Here is an 8,700-nt window from a genome sequence, read left to right as displayed (position 1 = left end):
AGGTTGGAGAGCTTTTTCCAGGAGGAAAACCTTTAAGCGTGCTGCTCTATTTTTCCTGGTCTGATTCGAAAATTGAGCACAGTGTTCACAGGAGTCTGGGTTGTGGGTTTCACCCAGGCAGAAAATACAGTACTTGTGACCGTCCGGAGGAGCCAATTTACTACCGCAGCTTCAGCAGCGATTAAAGAATCCCCACTTCTTCGTTTTCCTAGTCTTTTTCTCCATAGACTGAGAGACGTTGAAAAGTCTAAACGGCCGGGGGGGGGGGGCATGGCCCGAAGGCCTGAGGTAAATTTACCTCAGACGACGAAAAACAAAAATTCTCCTTTAAAAAAAAGACGACAAGAGGAACGGAAACTAAACTGAAACTGAGAGAAAAAAAGAAGAGATAATCGCTAAAAAGCGACAAAAACAGCGATCCGACCAGACCGATCAAAGAACAGGTCTGCTCAGCGCGGCGGTAAGGAAAGAACTGACGGGATGTCCACGCCTGTCCCTCTGGGCATGCGCAGTGGGGCTCCTGCGCATGCGCGGAGGGGCTGGGCGCGAAAATCCATTAAAAGCGCTTGCTACAGCACCGGCAGATCCAGCGCAGGCGCACTAGATCCCATTGCTGTGAAGCACAGAGACCACGAAGAAGATCTAACTGATGCAGTAGTCAAATCACTCGCTCACAGCTTTAATGCCAGTGGCTCACAAAGTAGAAATTTTGCTCACAAGACTCCACAGCTTAGAGGGAACATTGGTAGGCAATTCCAGGGAGAAAAAACAGCTATAAACCAAGACCAGCTATAATCCAAAACAGCTATAAACCAAGCATGGGGGCAGATGACCACATTGCTATGGAAAATACACAGAAAATCCAGGCATTTATACTTTGTTTTCATTCCCTTCTGCCCTTAACAGAACCCACAAAATGAGATTACACATACACACTAGATGTTTATAAAATAATGTGTGAAAAAATGCAGAGGTGAAAATGTTCTCTCTGTCCACTTTCTCTATACCACGCATCATTTTACTAGAATCCTGATAGCAAAATTCTAGCATTCCAGGGCACCCAATAAAGGTGACAAGCAGTAGAGTCAGGGCAGACAAAAAGAAGTACTTCTTCCCACAGTGAGCAATTAACCTGGGGAACTAACTGCCACAAGATGGAGCGATGGCTACAAAATGGGATTAGACAAATCCATGGAGGGGGGAGTCAGTCATGGTTGTTAGCTATGTCGGTTAAATGGAACCTCCTTGATCAGAGGCAGTGTGCTTCTGAATACCAGTCGCTGTGGGGCAAAAACCAAGTGGAGGCTCTTGCCCATGTGTCCTGCCCAAGGGCTTTCTGCAGCATATAGCTGGCCACTGCAGGAAACAGAATAACGGACTAAACAGACCATTGGTCAGATTCAGCATGGCTGTGTTTACAGATTTATGTAGACTGCCTAGCAAAATTAATGACACCAGCAAGAAATAGTTGTAAATACACTACAACAAAGGACAAATTATGTAAATTACCCTAGTTTGCATAATTTTTAAAGGTCACTGACTAATTTATTTTTCTAAAGCATGAAATACACCTTGCCTTTGGACGTTAGGTTCTCGTGATGCATGGAAGAGTGAGAAAGCCAACAGGCTTTGCATCTCCCCTTCAGGAGCCATGGAGGGGAAAGGGCCCCCATAGCACATCCCGCCAGTTCTCACGCACGCACGTCCTTAAGCGGACGCTGCCGGCATATCGCCTGCTCCTGGAATTCATAAGCTACAAATTGAAGGAACGCACTGGGAGCAGAAATGACTTTTCCAGAACAAAAACAGCTGCTGGAGAAAGAAAAGCCAAAGGCTGCTGCTGTTTTGTGTGTGTGTGTGTGTCTGTGAGTGTGTTTGTCTCTGTGTGTGTTTTAAGAACTTCACTTAAAACAGAATGAAAAAAACCTGCTTGGAACCCAAACAGTCTCTAAGTACAACAACAACAAAATCCTGTGCTGTCTAGCTTGAAAAAACTAGAGGCCGCTGGACATGCAGCCAACACAAAGAGGATTCCCATGGACCTGGTGTGTTGCAAGACCTCGGAGCAGGTCAGCACGGACAAGGGAGGATTTCTGGATTCCCAGCCGATGTTCCGTACATCTGTGATTCATTTACTGTTCCTCGGGGTTGTTGGGGGTGTGTGAAGTTTTTTTTTAAAGGCACGGCTGTTGCTCATGCCAAACCGTATTACAGGCCCTTTGCAATCCAGCGCTAATCGGTTACTCACCCATAAGGAGTCCCCATTCCACTTCTTAAAGAGGCTGCTGCTCTCTTGGGATGCCAACGCATTTTACCATCCAGAGTCCAAATTGGGGAAACTTCTCCTGTGCTGAAGCCAGCCCCACTTCTAAACTTACTGTAGTTTTTGACACCCAACTTACAAAACAATTCCATGCTGCTCCCCCCAAATAAAACACCACAAATCTCACATAAAGTTATGCAGTGTTAACTGATACTTTATTTTCTTTATTATTGTTTATAGAGTACTCCTGAACAACAAGCTGAGCAAAATGATCATGACAGATACTGCATAGAAACAAACCCAAATCTGCCATGGAGTCCCTTTTGCCAACTCAGCCTGTTCTACCTCCTCCCTCTAGGCCCCGCCCCACGACCCACTTGTGAGCGAGCCCTGACTCCCTTCTGGGTCCCAACTCCCAACTTATTGGGATAGTCCAACTCCCATTTCCAAAGACAAATGTATCATATTTTTATCCCAGCCCTTCCTCCCCCAAGAACCTCAAAACGTCACTCTCCCCTCTTCCGTTTTATCTTCACAAAAACCCTGTAAGGCTTCCCAGTTCTGGGAGTGACTGGCTATCCAGTAAACTTCAAGGCAGAGGGAGAATTTGAACCCAAGTCTCCTTAGTCCTGGCCTAACATTCTAACCACTGTACTCAAGCAGTGTAAACCACACTGCAGGATTACACACACAGAGTCCATGCAAGAGCAAACTGGGGGGGGGGGGGTCCCGGCCTCAGGCAGCTTGAGAATTAACTGTCATGCACACGTATGCATGCTACACTGCCAGGGACACTTTCCAGTGCAGCTGGTTTGGTTAATGACAGAGCTCAGCAAAAAGGCGTACAGATTTTTCTTCTGTACACCACCGCTAACACCACCTCTCCTATGAGGTTAAACAATATGGCATACAGTTTCTCGGTTAGCTTTATAATAAGCCTGCAAGATGGGACAGTATTATTACAAAAAGGAAGGGAAGGGGGAAGGAAAAACGGGGAGGGGGGAGAAAACTCAACCCAAAAAGTTGCTATGGATCCACAAGGGTTAAGCTGACACTAAATATTATGAAAATACAAAATTTATTCAGGGGTACACATTTTAAAACACAGTATTATTACAGCCATAGCAGCATACCTAACACACATATACAGAACACACTTTGAGTCCAGTGGCACCTTTTAGACTGACAAAGTTTTATTCAAAGTGTAAGCTTTTGTGTACAAAGCACACTTCTTCAGACAAATTGGAATAAAATCTCCTCAGGGGTTACTTACAGGGAAAAAGAGGGTGGGAGGCAACCATTCAGAGGGGCCACTCAGAGCCAAGATGCATATGCAGAGCTGAAATCAGATCAGGTGGCTGGCAAGATCAATGGACGGCAGCAAATTAGCACATAAATGCAAGAGTTAATAAAGAGATGTGAGAATGAAGCTAGGGTCCAGCAGTAACCCCCATATGCAGTGAGCATGCATCTGATGTATCACGTACACACAAACTAACCAGGAGCTCTTGTTACCAGAGGGCTATTTTGAGGGGAGGTGGGCCAGTGTCCCAACCTACATCTTCCAAAGGGCCAGATACATTGTCATTCCTGAAACTCCTTTTTATTTTTATTCTCTTTAGGCTGTCAAATGGAGATCCCTAACAATATCCCTCTGGAGGCCAATTTGGCCCAGGGCCTCTGGTTGCCAATCACATCAAAGGAGGTGGGAGGGAACAAAATACAATTTCTTTGGCCATCTCTTCAGAAACAGGATGAAACTCAGCTCAGTTTTTCTGCACGCAGACGGTTCCCAAAGGGAACCTCGGAACCGCAGGCAAGCGTCCAAGAGGAGACGGCTCTCGCTGTCGTGCAGACGGAGGGGCCCCCCCATCTCACCAGAATTGGAAGCAGCTAACGAGAGCTGTTCTATAAGCAGGCCTGCATCTTTTACGAGGCCCCATTAAAAAGGCTGATTTGTGCTCAAGGTCTCCTTTATTATGTGAAAGTTTTTCCCATGTGTGAAAGAACAGAAAAAGAAAAAGTTAAAGCTTTCATCTGTTTGCTGTCTTGGATAGAACAGCACATAGATCTTCCAGCCCAAAGTTTGAACAGTGGTGCAAATGGAGAGAGGGGGAAAATCCTCCAGCCATGCCCAGTCAGCACATACACATCCTTTTTCACCTTGGACTGCCTCATTTTGGGGTCTGATGATTGGTCCATCAAGATCGCTACAAGCTCTAAAGGATGACTGAGCCTGACACATAAGATCCTTTATCTAGAGATGCTGAGGACTGAACCTAGGACCTTTGACTCCACCATTGAGCCTTGGTTTCTCCCACAGAAGTGGGGGCTGACAAAGAGAGAGAGGTTTGCCTAAGACCACCCAGTTAATTCCCAGCAGAGACAAGATCTGAACCAAGGCCTTTTGATTTAAAGCTCAGTCTCTACTCTGCTATGCACCACCACCTTCTTAAAAAGACTAGAAGAAAATATCTGGTGATTGACTTAATGTCAGGGTGTCTCCACCAGCTGAGTGTCCATTATGGCATTAAAGGCACTTCAACATCCATTTTGGGTATGGGGCCTCAATAGATGAAGATGACCTGGTATTTGGCAGAGGATGCCAATCATTAGTTATTTTCTCTTACCTGCTACTGTCAACAGAACTGCTCGGAGGGGGGGGGGGAATCTGGCATCATGGAAGCCGAAAAATGGCCAGTAGGCAGCATTGACACAAACAGCAATACCCACTGGCTTTTTGGCCCCTTAGGAATCATCACTTGTTATCTCAAAAGGAAGCGAGGTCTCAGGGTCTTTGGACCAGGTCATACACCCTTCCCGAGGTCATACAACCTCCCCTCAACAATAGCCCGGGGCACTCACTGACCACCACTGTTGTTTGAAGCTGCCCACAAAACCAGCCAAACACATGCTCCAAAGCAACCCACTTTAAACCATCCTAGACTCCTTGGCCAAGAGATCCTCATTGGAACTCTTCACCCAACCCACCAAAGAGCATAAACAGATTGGCGTCAGATAAAGCCCATTCAAGGGGAAATGGGTTCTGATAGCCCCAAACGAAGCCAGAACAAGAACGAACAAACAGTGCCCAAATCAGACTCTCTAGTGGTGCTTTCATCCGTATGAGTCATCACATACAACAGTCCCTGAAAACTCAAATATTTAAATATGCATATGCACTACGAAGCTGTTGCCAAAGATTTAAAACCTCTTAAGCACCATCAAAAAAAATACTACCAAAGTACATTCAATCATAACACAGCAAAATCAGTGTGCATAAAGGCCAAGAATTCTGCCACACTTTTGAATCATGTCAAGAAAGGAAGCAAAGGACGGGGCTACACAGATGAAGGGGGTGGACCATGCAGACTGGATATGGTCGAGCTGTCAGTGGCCTCCTGGAAGGGTCAGCCTATGCAATTAGCAGAATCCACTAATAAAGGTTTCTCATAAATTGCAAACACTATTGTAGGGCAGTGGTCATAGCAGCCTATTTGGACTTTCCTTAGGAGTGGGAGTCCCCTTTCATGCGCAAAGGCAGTACAGAGCCCTTCTCCCTAACCTGGTAGATTTCTGCTCTCAGGAAACTATACCATGGGAGAACATCCAAACATGCAAATACATGCATTCTGCATACATATCCCTGTAGCCTGAAGGGACGCAATCCAGAAAAAACGCTTTAGATCCCACTCATTGCATTATCTGGCTCCAAATTCTAGGAAGCAAACATAAATGGGCAAGGAAGTCATGGGCAGGGCAGATCCTGCTCTCTGTCTCCCTAACCTCCAGTCCTGAAAAAATTAGCAAGACCAGGAGCAGATTAAGACCTTCAAGGCTGCCTCAAGTACACTTTTCCACTTCACCAGTATCGGTGATCTGCTTCCATTACTATGATCACTAATATCATTCACTCCTGCAGGCAAACAAACCAGTGCCACACATGGTGGGTCAAAACTCTGCCCCCCACCATGAACAGTAGGTGGCCACCACTGAGAGGCCATTTCCCAGATTGCACCATGGCAACTAATGCAGCTTCCATGGCCAAATTCACAGATTTTAGAGGTGAGCCATTGGCTCAAACGAAGTCCAGTCTGCATGAAACAGTATCGGCAGGGTGCTTCATTTCCTCATCCAAGACTGTACAAGTGCTTCTCCGGTGACATTCAGGGCTGCCAAAAACAGAGGGAAAGCCTTCCACTTCATTTACACACACAAACACACACACATCTTTTTGGCTAGGGCAATTTTGGCAAAGCGCGCAGACACATGCACACTCGTCCCAACCTAAACTCAGTTCCTGTCCAGCAAATCCTCAACAGCTCATTGAGAAAAGGGGCTATGAACTCCACAGGAAATGAAAGCCATTAAAAGGGATAAATGAGGGGGAAGCAGAGAAAAACCTGTGTGGTCTGCCTATTAGTCCCATTAAAGTACTTAATAATGGCTACCTTACAGCAAGGCATTTCATAAACCAGGCTGTGTGTGTGGCATGTGTCTGTCATCATGACACAAAAGGATGTGGAATTTGGTACTGGCCAGGTACACATTTCCATGACCAAGGTAACCCTGGATTAGGAGGCCTGCTCTGATTTGGAGCACGTCGAACATGATAATCAACTCCCTGTGCCACCTGCTGGCTAGAGGGAGGAAATGCAGGCAGAATCATTTTGGAGTCTGGTAATCAAGTGACTTTAGAAAGGCAATCCTTTGACTATCTGCTATATAGTCCCTAAGATCTGCATCATTTTCTTAGTGCCAGCACTTAGGTAGATTTCCCTGCTGTGCTTATAGATGGTTTGCCTTCTGTCCCCCCACCACCCCCCGATACAGTTCTTCTCAACCTATACGGGCTAGACCCCACCAGTTACAGTGTCTGATGGGATGCCACTAAGGGGAGCAGGGTGGGAGCCAAACAATTCCTGTCCACAGAGCAAAATCGACCTAGCATTTCTCCAGTGCTGGCCCTGCCGAGTTTCAACACATCCAAGAGAAGAATAAATTCTTAGGGGGACAGACCCCGTGTTGATCAAACTTATCCACTGGTCCCTGAATCCACTTGCGGCCCTCTGTTCCCTCCTCCTGCTCTGACCAGCAGGCTCACTAGCGCAGGGAATCAGGGAACCCAGTACCTGATCTGCCAGGCCTCCCAGTTCAAGTCCTGTGGTACTTGGCATTAACTTATGCACCAAGACATCACAGATACAGCAGTCAGCACCTGGTAGAAAACCAGCATATTCACAAAAATTGCAGTTGCTGCAATTCAGGTACTTTTCTTAGGTATTTCAGGAAATGGGTCATTTGGGAATTGTGTTAGCCACCGCAGTAATGGAATCTGCTGATAGTCATGCATGTGATCAGCCATGCATTGGCCGATTTCAGATGTAACAGCCAAACCATGGTTTGACTAACAAGGCCATGTCCCTTGTGCACTTCCTTATCTCTCTTTGTGCATTCCAATGTCCTCCCTCACTTCCTGATTCAGGCAAAAAAGAATTTGTCCCTCCAATTCACAACTGGAAACCCATTCCAAACCACATTTCTGCTTGTAGTTTGGAGGCACATTATTGTTTGCCCAGTTTGAAGGTCAGAGAAGGAGGGGGGACAACAAAGCATTTGAGTCGTAGACACGTGAGCAATCGATGAAATGCAGTTGGGGCTGCTCATATGGAACACAAACTTGGGATACAGAGGGTCTCCAATGGCCCCATTCTGCTTTAGTTCCCCATCTCCTTCGCCTTCCTCAAACCCCATTTCAGCTGTAATTCCATCAAGTGGCTATTTCTCAGCCAACAACCTCCCCTTTCAGCTGTCCTATCTCTCTATAGCGTGCCCTTTCGTTTCCCCACCTGCAGGGACCTCTTCCTAGCCCTCAGCCTGCCCCCACAAGGCTCCTCAGTGCAATGTTTTGACATCAACCAAACCATCTTATTTTCCCTTCATTCAAAGAGGTTAAGCTTCAAACATTTTGACAGTTTTTCTATCCCAGGGAAGCTGGAATGTTCATGGACATTCTGAGCCATCCAACATAAACCAAATTATTTCAAATAAGAGACGGTTAAGTTAGCATCCCAGACAGAGAACAAACCAAGGACCATGACAAGCTTCTTGCACACTATTTTATTTTATTTTATTGATTTCTATCTCACCCATCTGGCCTAGGCTGGCTCAGGGCGGCTCACTGGATTATTAATAAAAGTTATGGAAATCTTTAGATCTGAGGACAATCTAAGGTAATTGAGGATCACAGAGAATCAGATCCTCCTTGTCCCTTTACATTTTAACTGGGCCAAAAATAGCTCCCCTTCGATCACTGTCCCAACATCTGGCAGTCCGGGAAGGAGAAAGCAAACATCAGTTAAACTTTGCCACGTTCGCAGCACAGCTGTGCTGGATAGTTCCATGCTGGCAGATTGAACAGCAAGGTCAAATGCAGG

Source organism: Gekko japonicus, unplaced genomic scaffold (assembly GCF_001447785.1).
Source record: "Gekko japonicus isolate JY-2015 unplaced genomic scaffold, Gekko_japonicus_V1.1 scaffold140, whole genome shotgun sequence".
Taxonomy (NCBI): Eukaryota; Metazoa; Chordata; class Lepidosauria; order Squamata; family Gekkonidae; genus Gekko; species Gekko japonicus.
This window is presented reverse-complemented; position numbering follows the sequence as displayed.